Source organism: Cyanistes caeruleus, chromosome 3, assembly GCF_971803275.1.
Source record: "Cyanistes caeruleus chromosome 3, bCyaCae1.hap1.1, whole genome shotgun sequence".
NCBI lineage: Eukaryota > Metazoa > Chordata > Aves > Passeriformes > Paridae > Cyanistes > Cyanistes caeruleus.
This window is the reverse complement of record NC_141703.1, coordinates 39,859,090-39,874,053: the sequence shown is the minus strand read 5'-3', so window position 1 is coordinate 39,874,053 and position 14,964 is coordinate 39,859,090. Positions and strand designations below refer to the sequence as shown.

The window sequence follows — 14,964 nt, the reverse complement described above, 5'->3', positions numbered from 1 at the left end:
ACTGGCTAAATACTTGGGGTTTTTCTCAAAAGTTAAGACATGGTCTACAGCTAATATTATACACTATTATGAAAACTGTAAAAGACCAGTGCCTCTAGCTATAAGCTGAACATTGCTTTCCAATGTGGAAACATGAAAGACACATTGCTTCAACATTAGTGGTCTTAACAGAATAGCCAGAGGTAATCTTAACAACTGACGACTCTAATAATATTTAGAGAAGACGTGGACAAAATATATTGCAAACAAGAGCCTTTGAAACACAGAGGGAATCTCAAATGCTACAAAATGTGTAATAAAAATAATGGTGGAAGATGGCTAGTTCTGTCAGGTTCTTGCACTGAAATTAGCAAAAACTGATGAGTTACACAAGTTAAAATAAAGGCATACAAGAGTCTAAAAGTGACCAATCAAACACCATAGATTTGCAAGCCCCAAACCACATTTATAAAAGAACATACTGATAAATTGAGCATGGAAGTATTTGCTGAGAGCGTCTTTGAAACAAAATTTCAAGCTCCAGGGAAAACATCTGTGGAATGTTTTACGAAAAAGAATTACTAGACTTTTGAAATACACAGATTTCTGTTTGAGCAGCATCTTAGCTTCTCACATAATGAAACACAGCAAAACATGAACTCAACAGATACTGTAAAGTAGTTCACGAAAGAGGTGAGGATTTTAAGGCCAGAAGGACTATTGAAGAATGACCTTAGTGTGAACCAGACCAAAGAACTTAATCCATATACCTGGTGTTTGAGTCCAGTAATTTAATTCCAGGCAAACAAGTTCCCACATGGGAGGTGAAAACAGAAATTGCAGGTACTCTGCCTTAACTACCTGCATACACACATACCTTCTAGAACCTCAACATGTAGGAGAAAGTGTTGATGAAAAAATAACAAATCATCCCAGGATATGAGAGCTGTGAAAAAGTGAGAGCTTCCCAGAGATCTGTAATTCCATTGTAGCCGTTGTTATTTCTTTCCTACCAACAGGCAGAAGGGGCAGAGATCAGTCTCCCAAGATGACAGAACCCTTTTAACATACTGCTCCCCTTCCTTTTCCTTCGTTTCTCCTTTATCTGCTAAAGCAGAAATTAATAATCTGAAAACCAGTTCTAGCTCTTCTCTTCTTTGTCAGTGGATGTTTTCTTTCAGAAACATGAACTAATTAGAACCATTTTCCTAATTTCAGTGACTTTTCAAAAGCAAAAGCCTTTTCTTTCAAATTTTCCTGTTTATTTGATGCACCAATAAATTCCACATATTATTTAACAGGGAAGGAATATAACCCAGTGTGCTGCAGGAAACTAACAGCAGCAGTGAGTGCTTTTCTCAGCTATCACATCAGAAGATGCTGCCATTTGCAATTTACAGGACAGAAATATGTTTTAGAGAAAAAAACTGCTGTCTTTTCAGATGTCAGTCCCCACTTGTCATTGACAGCCTTCAGAAGACCCAAGAATTGAAGGGTTAACTAAATAAACACACGCAAACTTGCCCATGGCTCCTAGAGAAATGCCCAACACCTTACCAACTTTAAGGTACATCATTCAAGACAAGAAGTATTTCACTGCTGCTTTTTGGAGCTTGGTAAGAACCTGTCAATAGTTGCAAGGCAACCTGTTACTTTTGTTCGGTGCAGAGAAACGTCACTCAAACTTGGAAGGCTTTGAAGATGACATCATACATTCGAATTAGATCACAACAACTCTTTTGTTAGGTGTGAATGAGGCATTAGTGATCTGGAAGTGTAGATAAAAAACACCAGGAAATTCTAAATGTTAAGTGCTGCCATTCTTGAATGAGAGTTAAAGCTGCCGATAAAGTTAGCATTTGGGAAAAGGCAATCTTTTTACTATGTCAGTGTCTTTAACCAGAGTTCCTGTGGTTTAGCTGGTCCTCTTAGGTCCCTTCCAACAAAATACTCTCTTCTCTTACTCTATTTCTATTCTATTGGCATTCCACATTGTCAGAATGAGATGGCTTTCTTCTGGATCTTCTACAGACTGTGCATTTCACATGGAAGAAGTTTTGCGGGAAATAACAATAACTTATTTATCACGTATTGACAGGCAAAGGCAGTTTCCAGCTTTTAACTCAGTAATGTGTGAATGATTTTTACTTTTGACTAAGGTTTCAGGGTTGACTAGAGAAATTAAGATCTCTTGATCTCAGGAGGTTCGATGGCACACGAACTGAGGTATTTGTAGTGAGGTTTGTGCATAGAGAGGTGTTGCTGTTGACAGCAGAGGAATTTGTCTTTTGGAGATTAAACAGGGCCAAAGCTTGAACAACAACAAAAAAAATATAGAGCTTGCATATTTTTTTTCCTCCTTTGATTAAAAACTAGATATAGCAGCATGGTTCCTGAAATAGCCTTTAAGTGCTAGTCGCTCGGGAGGGTTACTTTACAAACACATACCAAGTTTACTGCTCACTCCTGGGTCACTGAAAGAACTCCAAAGACCTGGAGGGTCTTTGCTGCATCACTCATTCGTGTGCACCACCCAGTCTTCTTCAGGTGTGCAAATGTAAGGGGGTGATTTAGGGTGTGCAGACAACTCTGCCGGCCCTAGGTGTGACAGCCTTTTTGCTGTAATTGCAGATCTTCTCCGGGGGAAAGCAGTCTCTGGAGGAAGCACGCACCCAGCCCTGCCCTCTGCCTGCTCGGCTCCTTTCTGCTGATGTACTGAGCGCTCTTGTCAGAGACACAACATGAAGCCCAGATTGCTGCAACTGGTTAAACTTTACCGACCTGCGTTTGCCTAACGAGGACGAAAATAGAGTTTATGACAAACCAGTAACCATAAATGTGAATACCGTTCACACACACCCAGTCCTTTGGTTTCTCTGGCACCTCAGGCAAGCCCTTGAGACTAAGATGAGTGTGGAGGGACGTCTCCCTGCACATGAAGCACGGCTCTCGTTCTCTGCCGGCTCCTAAGCCTGGCTCCTGAAGCCGAGGAGCCGGGCTACCATTAATGCACAGACCCCGAGGCAGTGTCCCGCTTTCTCCCTGCAGCTCCCGCCTACTTTCACAGCCTCAACTATCGGCGAGCAATTCCCTCTGCGAGGGAGGGCGGCAGGGCACAGCCTTCCCGCGGGGTGTCCGCTGGCCGCCTACGCCCGATGGTCCCCAAAATCCAGAGGCAGGGACAGGGACCCGCGGCGCCTCCCGCTGCCCCGGCCCTGCAGCCGCCTTTAACCCTCCCCTTACACCGCGGCCACCCGGGCGCTGCTGTCCCTTCTGGTGCCCGGGAGGAGGAGGCAGGGGAGAGCGGGGATCCCTGGAGCCCCCGCGGCACCTCAGGGCGGAGGTGTCCGCGCCTCCGCCCCTCTCCGGCTGGGGCTGCCCGGGCACCACGGCCGGGGCGGGCACCCCTCCGGCAGCGCCGATCCGAGCGGCCGCCGCCGCCCGCGAACGCTGGAGGGGGCTCTCGGCCGCCTCCTCCCGCCGGCGGCTCCCCCTCCGGGAGGGGGCAGGGTTAGGGGAGGGAGGTGCAGCCGCGGCAGAGCGGTGGCGAGCGGCGTCCAGTTCCCGCTCCCCCGGCCCGCGGGCGGCAGCAGGACCGGCCCCTCCGCCGCCGCCTGCCTCCCTTCTCCTCCGCGCCGGCCCGGTGGGCTCCCCCCGCTGCCAAGCCGGACATGGCGACCCTGCTCCTGCGAGCCCCTCGCTGTCCTCCTCTCCCTGCCGCCACCGCCGCTCCTGCCGCCGCCTTCTCCTCCTCCTCCCCGCGGAGCTTTTAATGGCTCGGACCTCCGGCGGCCAAGCGCGACTGCCCCTGCACCAGCCGCAGCGAGGAGAGCCGGCGGGAGCCCGCGCCGCCCCAGCCCCGCGCACGGTAAGGGCGGCACGGCGAACAATGGGGCCGGGCGGGAGCGGCGGCGGGTGGCGCCCGCCCCGCCGGGCACCGCGGCCGGGGCTGGGGGCGGGCGGCGGGACTCGCCCCCGGGGCGGCCGGGGCGGGCGGCAGCCGGCGGCCCCGAGCGCCGCCCCCGGCACCGCCGCCCCCTCCCCGGGCGGTGACAGCCCGGCGGCCGCCCCGCTCGGCCCCGCGTAATCCCATTACCGCGGGTAATCCGCGGGCAGGCTCCGCGCAGAGCGGCGCCGGGACCGCCCGCCCCTTCCCCGCGTCCCCGGGCTACCGCGGCCGGGCGCAGTCCGGGCGGCGGCGAGGGTGGCAGCGCAGCCCTGTGCCTTTTGTCTCGCCCCGGGCTGGGACCCGGCCCCCGCTCCCGGCGGCGGGGCGGGAGCCCTGGAGGGACGTGCGGAGCCGGGCGGAGTTGTAGGGGCGGCCCGGGGAAGGGTTTAGCCCGGCGGGGAGGTGCCGCTCCGGGGGGCGTGCGAGGGCAGCGCCTCCCTCCCGCCTCGGTCCGGGGCGGCCCGGCGGGGACGGGACGGGACGGGACGGGATGGGACGGGCTCCCGCTCCCGCTCCCCCTGGCCAGGGCCAGCACCCCGCGGTTCCCGAGGGGCTGCAGCGGCTGCAGCCGCCCGGTTCTCCTTCCCTCCCTCCGGCGCAGAGGTGCCTCCAGCCTGGTGCCCTCGGCGCCTCTGCCATCGCCCTGCTCGTGTCCGAGCTGCGAGTTGGCCGGTTTCAAACCCGACGTTGCCTTCTTTTCGTTATGATCAGCCTCGGACAGCCGGGAGCCGCTGGGCAAAGTTTAGCGTAAAGTGCAGTTTATTCCCAGTGCGGTAGGCCTCCTTAGCTTTTGTCATACGGCTGCTTTCTCTCTTCTTAAAGCACGCGTGAACTCCGTGCAGTTGATTTCAAGTGGCCGGATTTGCTTGAGTGCCGGCATGAAATGACTGCGTAGCGCATCCTTTTCGGTCACAGCCGAAAGTACTTGGGTTACCTTCAAAGAGATTTGTCCCTCGGGAGTGGGAAGGGGATTGCTCTGAAGGAACAGCATCCGTCAGCTGTTCTGTTGTTACTCGTGTCTCTCCGATACCTTGATCCCTGCCCCACACTGCTTCCAGTTCACAGCGAGCAGCTGATGTTGGAATCAAGCTAAGAGGAATAAAATTCTGAAGGAGGTCAGTTAAGAAAATACCCAAAAGTCGTCTTTGAATTAAGATACCTCTTTCCTCTACCTTAGGATGTTTATGCGAGAACTGCGATATCTAGCTAATTGTTGGATCTGAGCCTTTCAGAAACGCTCCTGCTTCCCAGGAAGGTCGGGAATCCTCTTAGCTGTGCCCCACGTGTCCGACCTGCCGGGGTCTGGGAGCTTGGGCTGACCGGCCAGGCCAGGCCAGGGTGGCAGCTGTGTGTGCAGAGCTTTTACCCTGCTTACCCTGCCCTGCACATGAGGAGCGGGCTCTTGGGGAGGCCACATGAGAGCTGCTCTTCCCCTTGTGTCCTGGGACAGTGTCGGGAGTGTCCGGTGCTCAGCAAAGGGCAGCAGCTCTTGTGCCTCAGGAATCCAGCCAAATCTTTGTGCTTTCCAGCTAAGAACTTCATTCCCTTGGATATGGTTTTGCTCCAGGATTTGGCAGACTCCCTTTCCTTTGCAAATAATAAAGAATGAGGGGTTATATGTAATACATGGAATTACGATGCCTATTTTTGAAAGCTTAGACGTGGCTGTATCAGTCCAAACATGGTGCAGTTTCTCTTATCCGCATGGAATTAAGTTCAGATGTACAGCCATGGATCCCTGTGGAAGGGGTAGTTGGCAGCAGGGCCAGTTTGTCATCACGGGAAGGGGATAGAAAGCTGTATTTCTCGACTTGTTTTTTGCATTATCTTGTGCAGTCAATTAAATTATTGTTTTTCTGCGCTCTGTTTTTTGAACAAACCAAACACACTAGGAAAGCGGGCAAAATATTTAACAAGCAGTAACGTAGAACTTCGAAATATCAAAAGTTGGTGTGAGGTTTGAATGTGTAATATCCAAGCTTGACTTTTATTTAATGGCTGAACTTCAACTTGGATTTTTTTGCCTTTTTTTTTTTCCCCCAGGTTGACACAGTTCATTAGTCATTTTGTAATCAATATCTTTAAACATCTACTTGTAGCAAAACTTACTGAAATAAAATTGTGGAAGATAAATGACCTAAGGGGAAACACCACTTAAAATGTGATGGTTTGGAACAAGAAAAAGAGAGACTTGCCCTATAAGATGTATTTCTGCATTAAAATTCAGATAGAGAATTCTGAATTTACCCTCAGTAAATTTTCCCTGCTGGTTTTTAGATTAATTTAACTTAGTAAAAAATCCAAACTTCCACTTAAAAAATAAACGTATGATGATAATTAGCAGTTCTTCTAAAAAGAAAATGTATGAAAAATTTTGGTATTGATGAATACGAGGCTTCTGGTTCTGGTAGCTTTGTGATGGAGCTATCCAAAATGAATGCTTTTCTGGTTTGAAGTATCCTTACATTAAGTCTTTGCTTGCTCTTGAGCATACTTTTCTTAAAAGGACTGACTGCTGAGGAGACTCCCAAACTGGGATGTGTTAGGGCATGAAGCTGGGGCAGGTGTTCCACAGGACCATATTGTTTTTGTAGTGTTTTCAGGGAAGGTTGGTTGTTGGGCAGGGAAATCCCAGGACTGACAGTGGGTTAAGGAATCAAGTGCTCATCGCCAGCCGAGCGCGTCCCCTCGGGTTTTACCAGGTGGGAAACTGTGTGGAGAGCAATGTTGGCCATTCCTGTCTATCCCTCTTTCCCGAGACTGGAATTTGAAGTGCAGGTCAGTGCTCTGACCTTGGCCTCGCCTCCGCTCCATTTGGGGAACAGCAGATCTGCGTCTTACTGGCTGCAGTGGGGATCTGGATCCAGAACTTCCAGAGGATGGACACAACACATCTTTTCAAGCTTACGTTCATATTTAAGAAGTATTTTTTGTAACTGTAGGTTTGGGTTACAAACCCTGATTATATACATAAACGAAGCTCTTAGTGGATGTTTTCGGCAGTTAAACCTCTGTGTTATTAATCTTGGTTAAATTTTAGTGCTGAATTGATGTATTAGCATTGTACTTCTTGTGCTGTGTGTTAGCCTTAGGGACTAAACTTACTGGGTTTGGTCTCTGGCTTGATTTTATTCCTCCAACTGTTTTTTCATGGTTCTTGCCTGTGCCAGTGCCCTTATTTTATATTGTCCTTTTTAGAAAAGCATGATAAAAATCCTGTTTATTGAATTTGGGTTCACCATCTAGTTCAGCTTTTTCTGTTTCTTCTTTTAGCAATTGGCATGTTTATCTTAAAAGGCCCTTTCCAGGCTCAATTACATGACTTTGAAAGGTTGCAGTTTGTGTATTTCCTTTCTTTATATTTTTCCCTTTTTTTTTTGCCTACTTTTTTGACTGGGCTGAGTTGATGGTGAAGTTTCTAGCTTACAGATGGACTGCTGAACTCAGAAGAGCTTGTTTTTCTGGTTGTAAAGGCACAGAAGACTAATTGCAGAGGTATAAAAGGTCATCAGGCTCAAGTCAGCTTTGAATTTGTGCAAAATGTCAGTAAATTTGGCCTGCAGAAGTGTAGGCAAATCAGACAGTTAAGTCAGTCTTTGTGGGTTGTGGGCAGTATGTTATTTGTCATCAATCACAGCATGATGAGCTTTCTGACCTTGTCTGTAATGAAGTAGACTTGATCAAATATTATGAGAAAGGAAAATATGATATGCCTTTTGGGGGACTTGAGAAGCAGGGATGATCCTTTGCAGCTACTGTTCTTCTTCCTTTATTCTGGAAATATAAATGGAGGAAATTGTTCCTCATGCTTGGTTGTCAAAAAGGACTTAGTGAAAAAAAGAATGGTGCCTCTGTTAGCTGGTACTCAAATAAAATGAAGCTTTGTTGGTGAAGTTCAGGAAGGTGCTAAAGTTCTGTTTTCTGTTGATCTCGTGTGGGAACTGATTTTTGTAGTGTGCCCTTCAGTGTTATGCAGTGAAGTCTGCACAGCAAAATCTGGTTTTGTGTTACTGTATAATATGGAGAAAAAAACTTTCTCGAGCCATGAAATCTGGATACTGAGGCTTACAGGAGAAGATTTTTGTACAATACAAGTTTGTTTCTAGGCATGAGGAAAACTGGGGGGTTGGGTGATATTTTGGTGTAGGGCAGGGATGGTGTTTGCAGACAATGTTTCTTTCCCAGGTTGTAAATTTGGTGTAAAAGAAGTAAAAGCCCCCTGGAAAGTGGGAGGCTGTGTCTCTGAGATGCTGCTTGATTCTTTGCTTGATACTGGTGATTCTTTGCCTATGCTCTGCTCTGGTGCTTACCATTAAAATCACATTTTTGGCTACCTTGGCATCAGTGCTGGAGGTTGGCATAAGATTTATCAAATGAGTAACAATGTTAACAATGACATCAATCCCCATTTCCATCCAAATATGGTGTCCTGAGGTGGGGAGAAATTAATGGTTTGGACCTTGAAGGGTGACTGAATTTGCCATGATGGAAGTATGTTAAGAGGCTATTACACTCCCATTTGACATGTGATCCTGCTGTCTTGTAAGGCTCTCTAAATTGCTGTTTCAAGTTCTCTCCCTCATTAGGGGTAACAGAAGTGAAAAGGCTAAGTTGTGCAACCAAAGGTTGCAAACTAACACAAACTCACCTAGGTGTAGGTCTCCCCAGAGCATCTATTTCTATAACACCAGGTGTATAATAGGTGTATAGGTGTATAATACACAAAATACTACAGAAATTCAGCAGCAGCAGCAGATGTGTCAGCCAGTTTTATCTGAGGAAGAGCTGTGACTGTCTGAACAGAAATACCAGTGTCAAACCATCCTTGTTTGAAACAAATGTGCTTGAGTTCAGTGACTGTGCTCTGTATGCAGAGGGAATGTGGCATCGCTGCCTCAGGGACAAGCTACTCAGGCACCTGGGTTTGTCTTGCACAGAACACTGCTGGGGAGGAACACACATTTTTGTAGGTCAGAAGATGACTTGCTGGTACACTGGAAACCCTAGCCAAAGAGGAGGGAGTTGGTGTTGTTGGATGCCTCCTTTTCTGATCTGGGGCTGCTGCTTCTGCTGGCCACCACTGGCCTTTCTGCCTCTTTCACGCCTGATTATTGCAGGCCCAGTAGTTTGATCGCTGGTCACTAATAATACTGATGACTGTGTCTCCTTAATCAAGAGCCTTTCTTTTCAGTCACCTGCACAACAGGCATGGGTCAAGAAGACATTTGTCAGTGTATTCCGACAGCACAGAGGGGTCTATCTGCTCAGTAACCTGAGTGCATTTAATTGGCTCTTTCTGCGCCACATCCGGCATTTTTCTGTTGGTTACGCTCTTTCAAATAATGTATTTCTGTGCCTGGATTAAGAACCTGAGCTGCAGATGTTACGTGTTCACTCTTTCAGTCTCCCAGTGTTATTTTTGGATGTGTCCCAGCGTCTGCCTCTCCACTGAACAATACTAAAGGTGTTCCACGGGGACCTTTGCTAGCCTAGCAATGGAGCACCAGCAGGCTGCTCGTTAGTCTTTTATGTCTCTCCTTATCAGTTTTAGAGAGAAACTCCCTATCGCTTTGGTTGCACATGTTAGAATAATTAGGCTTCCTGTTCAGCAGATTTGTGTGGCATTGATTTTGGCCTGAAAGTAGAGGGGAAGGGAATGATACCATTAAATTACATGAAATAGTAAGTATGTCTTCCATAGTTGCCTTTTTTTCATTATGAGTTGGGCTTAAAACATTTTATTGCACAAAGAGAGGCAGAAATCCCAAGCAAACTTTAATGCTACTTAAAAAGGAGGTGTTCCACCTTGCATTAATAAACAAGTGAAAATATATCTTAAATTTCTTAGAGGAAAAGAGGATGTGATGATTTCACTGTTTAGTTGGAAGAGAGCTTCACATAATTCAGAGACTCTGGGATCGTCACAGCAGGTATCAGACAGACTTGGAGCAATTCCCTGAACACCCTGGTCTTCCTATGATTATGGGAAGGGAAGATGGGATGTTGTTTGGGGATTATCCTTTATTTTTTTTTCTGTCCGTCTCTTTCATATTTCCAGTTATTCTGGAGTTTGCTGCTGCTTGTGGCTTACCATCAGAGTAAACTTAATTTGATTTGGTTTTATTTTGTTAATTCTCTGCAGGTAACAACCGAGATGTCTCTGGCCAGCTATTGCTCTGTATAATAGCAGTGTCTTTTCCAGATAAAGGAAAAGTAGAATTTGTTTAGTTTGTCCTGCCTGAGGGTTATTTTCTCAAACATCCAGGCTAAAAAAAGGAAGGCAAAACTCTTGTAAAAGTAAGAATCTACAGAAATTGTGTTGGGTTTTATTTTTTTTCTTCAGAAGTTTCCTATTTTCCAGGAAATGGTTAGTGTTCCGGCTCTTAAAAATATGGAAAATATTAAAGGGAGAAATGGAAAGGAATTCAGTTGCTGTACCTTTTAGAGAATGAAGAGCATACATAATTTTATGAACCAAACAGTCTCCATGCATTTTAGAAGTTAAACTTATTTTGTGTGAATCTGTGAGATTAGCCTCTTTGGCTAATAGTCAGTCTTTTTCAATTTGAAGGCCTCAGCTCCTATCTTATCATGGTGGGAATTCTTCCTGAAGATCTCTGCTTTACACTGTGTTTGTGAGACCTAAAGCCATTATGTTTGCTTTTAATGCATTAAACATTCAGTAGTGCTTTTTAAACAGAGGCATCAGTTGGTGCACGTGGTAAAATCAACTGTATGGTTCCGCCATTGTAACCTGTGTTGTTCATAACCAGTTTGGCTGAATTGATTGGTGTAATGTGGAATATAACATTGTTTAATGTTTTGGTGCAGAGTGACATTTTTCCCTCCTGTGTGCTTTCAAATGTTGATTGTAATTTTCAATACTATGAAAAATACTAGAAACCATTAAAAGAAACATAAAATGAGCAAAAAGGAAAGTGTATCTACAGTGTGTGGTCAATAAATATTAAACTTGAAGCTAGCAGAAAATACCCTCAAAATTTCTCAGTAGCAAATAAATAACAGGAAGACAAAGCAGATGGTGTGATAGTATTGCAGTGGAGAGAAGGGCAAGTGACTCTACCATTTGAATGTAAAAAAGATTTTAAAAGGCATTCTAATTAAGTGCTGCTCACAGCTCTGCTTTTAATAGTAATATTTGAATACTGAGATAAGTAACAAACGGCACAGTTCCAAGCGTATAGGATCCATTTGCCTAAAACATGTGAGTTGGAAGTGAACCTCTTAAGAGAAGAAGTTCTAAACAGACCTGTGAGAGGAGAGGAGCTGTTGCTGGTAACTTTATGGGGCAGGCTTTTCCATCTCAATATTTTTCTTTCCCTATTGTTTACAGTTGAGGCTTGAACGGTAGCGCTGCACCTTTGTTCTTTCTGAGTGTTATCTGTCTGTACCCCAATAAACTGGTAGGCTACTTTCAGCCATGCTGGGCAAACAATGAGCTTAATTAAAAACGGAGTGGTTGGTAGAGGAGAGACTCAAATCACTGCAGCTGTTGCTGGAGGTCACCTGTGTTGGCGGCCAGCTGTCCCTGTGGCACGTGTGAGGCTGGGTGGCCGCAGAGGTGCTGCCCGCAGCTAATGCAGCCTCCTGCCATCTAATTAGCGGGGAGAAAATAGGACAGCGTCAGGAGAGGGGTCTGGCAGGACAGGGAGTGTGTGGTGGAGCTGGTCACGCTGGCTTTTCACCCCACGGGGGCTGAGGGGAGAGTGTTCCATCGCTCGTGTGGAAAGCGGTGTTTATTGGCTATTTTTATATGTTTATTGCTCACGCGGGGTGACCGCTTCTACGTGGTGGCTCTCGGGGGATGGAAATAAGTGTGGCACTAATGAAGCCTGTTCAGAAAGTGAAATCTTTATCAAAAACCTTGCCCATAGTGACAACGAGAGCAATTTCCCAGAGTTATCTGGGAATGCTTCCTGGAGCCATGAAGTAGTGTGACTTTATCTAATGAAGTACTGAAGTGATGATAGGATCAAGAGCAGGATATCTGCATGATTTTTAGCTCCAGCTGTCCAGCTTTTTAAATGCTAATCAAGGACTATTTCACATTCTGAACCAAAAAATTATCCACTGGACAGTGCCTTGGACTCGAGCATTTGTATGTGCAGCGTCTGTACACTGAGGCACCAGAGGAATCACTGGGGCAGGTTCTAGTTTTAATAACGCTTCAAGGATCATTGGAAGCAATGGACAAGCAAATAACACTTGATGGTAGCTCTCTGCTTGAGAAAACCCAACACAGGGAAGCCATTCCTGTCTTCCTCAATGAAGAGAAAGTACACGATGGAGGCGAGCCAGGGACTAATAGCAGCATGCTGCAAGTGTATGACTGAAAAATTAGATCACCCTTGTGATGGAGTAGGGTGTGTGTATGTTTTTCTACATCTGATGAGAAGAGGGAGCTCAGAATAATTTTCTTTTTCTGGAACCGGGATATGTAGACTTCTCATTTTCTCTGCTTTAAAAAAACCCTAACAAACCAAGCAGTCTATATATTCAAGAAAACCCAGATATGTATCTGAAAGAATTAAAACTGAAGGCAGTATTGTTCTTAACTGGGTATTTGCTGGGGTTGCTTTGACTCCCTTAAATCTGTTAGTGTAATTTCTTCGGGCAGTACATAAAACTATTAAATTTTCTTTCAAAGTTCTTTTCCCCAAAAGTGAGACTAATGTTTGAACATACATGCATTATGTTATTATTTGAAATATTTAAAGCAGAAAATAGGTGATATAACAAGAACAGCTAATAATGCAGAGAAGGAATAACCTATCAAAAGCTGGAGTAGTTAGTTGCAGAGATGGTGAGCTGTTTGAGTGTGTACCATAGTAGATTGATATAAGTAACAGAACTACATTTTTCCCTTCCTGTATCATGTAAAGAAAATAACAGAGAGCTAGGTATGCCTCTTCATCTTTGTGTTTGAATTTTCTGCAAGATCAGTGTGATATGAGGATATTTATAGCTGCATGGTGAGATAATATCTGTCCTTCAGGAAAGCTCAAAAAATTTTAATTCTAGTGTAAACATAATTCAACAGAAAAATCCTGAGGCAGGGTCTGTATTGTACTTTTCTGTCTGCTTTTGTCGAAACAAAATGCCTCCTCCAACCTGAACAAAGTCCTTTCCACTTAAAAGCCCACCAAGGTTGGAACTGATGCTTGGATGTGTACTATAAAGGGAAAATGGTAGCTATACATGTAAAAACTGTCTACAGAAAAATGTAAAATGTGTCTAGAAGTTTTAAAGCCTTGTATCTGTATCTGTATGTGGTGGTTTTGGGCTAATCTCAGAGAAGAAAGAATTTCAGAAAAAAAGGTGATCTGAGAATGGTTCCAGCTTGGCGATGAAAATGTGATTTGACAAGGAAGAGAAAATAAATCAGAATAAAAGCTCTAGCTCTTACAAGGAGATTGTCTATTAATGAAATTAATATCTGAAAATTAATTATTAAACCAACCTAATGATTTTATATATATACATACATATAAGTCGGGACCTAAGAGGATATTTTAAAATCAGCAGGTTACTCCAGGACTGTTCTGCAGAGGAGTGAAATAAGAATATCTGCTTTTGTTTTCTCTTGGAATATTTGTGTCACAGTAAGCAAACCCACTTCACTCATGTGCATATGTTTCCTGTTGCAATCAAGTGACAGTTTGGCTCAACTCAGAAGAGTCTGAAATGCCAAAGAGCTGGATTGTATTGAATCAGCTGGGTAGAAGTTTCCTAAAGCCTTTTGGCAGTGTCTAACTTTTGTGAAATAAAATACACTGCAGCAGTTTCTGGTTTGTATGTATGTATGTTAATCAGTGAGTGAGTTTATTCTAAGCATTAACTTGCTTGTTTATGGAAAACCCTGGAATAGCCTGTTTTTTTCACTAAACTTCCAGGTTAAATTGAATTGCAGTTTTGTTATGAGGACAAGCTAGTCTGGTTGCTTTTGAATGTGTTTAAAGAAAGTTTCATAACTCCTTCTTTGGTATTCCTCCAGTACGGCCTGTGATCCTTTTTTTATCTGCAAAGTTTAAAGCTTGAGGGAACAATAAAGACTCAAATCAATTGGAAGTAATTGCAACTAGATCATCAGCATAGTTTTGTTTAATTTACGGTGTTTATTTAGTGCTCTCCTGTTGAGGAAGTTTAATCAAATTGCTCGTGCTCTAGAGGACTACAGGGAGCAATAGCAACGGCCCAGGTGCTTGTTCTGAGGGATCTATATTATATATATATATGTATATACACACACACACATATATATATATATATATATTTGTGTTTGAGAAACAAAGGTTTTTAATATCTGTTGCAGTGGCTGGAGTGTTTTCTCTGTAGCTGATCCTGGGTACACAGGGGTCCCACTTGGCTGTGTGCTTTCCCAGTGGTGCCAGTCTTGTTTTCCATAGATGCTCTTAAAACACCAAGAGAGAGAAGCTGTGCTTTTAATTTAAAGTCACACAACAACATAGGTGAAAAGATTACTTTAAATACAGTGAATAAGACTGTTTTAGTAGCATGTCTCGGCTATTCTGGAATAGACTTTAGGATAGCCTTTAGAAGCTCTTGGCTCTGTGTTTATTGTTTGTACATCTTGTTTAATTGTGCTCATCTGCCTTCCTTGAGGGCTGTGGTGTGCCTGGTGAAATACTTCACTGTGCAGGGCTAGAATTCTTAACCCTCATGTTTGAGAGTGTCTGTGCTATGGGATAGCTTCAGACTGTTTTCTTCAGGGAATAGCATGTGATGGGGACAGTTGAAAAGCAAAAGTCTTGACCTTTGAATGCATGGAATGTCATGGAGGATTATCCTAACCCAGTATGCAATTAGTTTCTGTTAGAGGGAAAAACAGTAACCTGTTTCTTTGTGCCAGTTTCTTTTGTCCACCCTTTATTTCCCTGTCTTCCACCTCCACAAAGTTCCCATGCGGATAGACTCTTAGTGTTTTAGCAGTATTTGTGGGATTTTTTCTGATTCATTAATAAGGCTGCATTTCTTCCAGGATGAAAGAAAATCCT

The 14,964-nt window shown here is 44.8% G+C and overlaps 1 protein-coding gene across 11 annotated transcripts in view; it reads left to right on the top strand.

Moving 5' to 3' along the window:
- Window positions 1-3,484: 3,484 nt before the first annotated feature.
- Window positions 3,485-14,964, top strand: part of FARP1 (FERM, ARH/RhoGEF and pleckstrin domain protein 1) — a 202,336-nt gene continuing 190,856 nt past the window's right edge. For 4 of the 11 annotated variants that reach the window (XM_086880843.1, XM_086880841.1, XM_086880837.1 and 1 more), the window contains exon 1: window positions 3,485-3,847. The gene's annotated coding sequence lies outside the window, so the exon portion shown is untranslated. Of the gene's footprint in view, window positions 3,848-4,381; window positions 5,044-14,964 lie in introns of those variants that run through there. The other 7 variants (XM_086880844.1, XM_086880838.1, XM_086880835.1 and 4 more) reach the window with 3 other exon arrangements.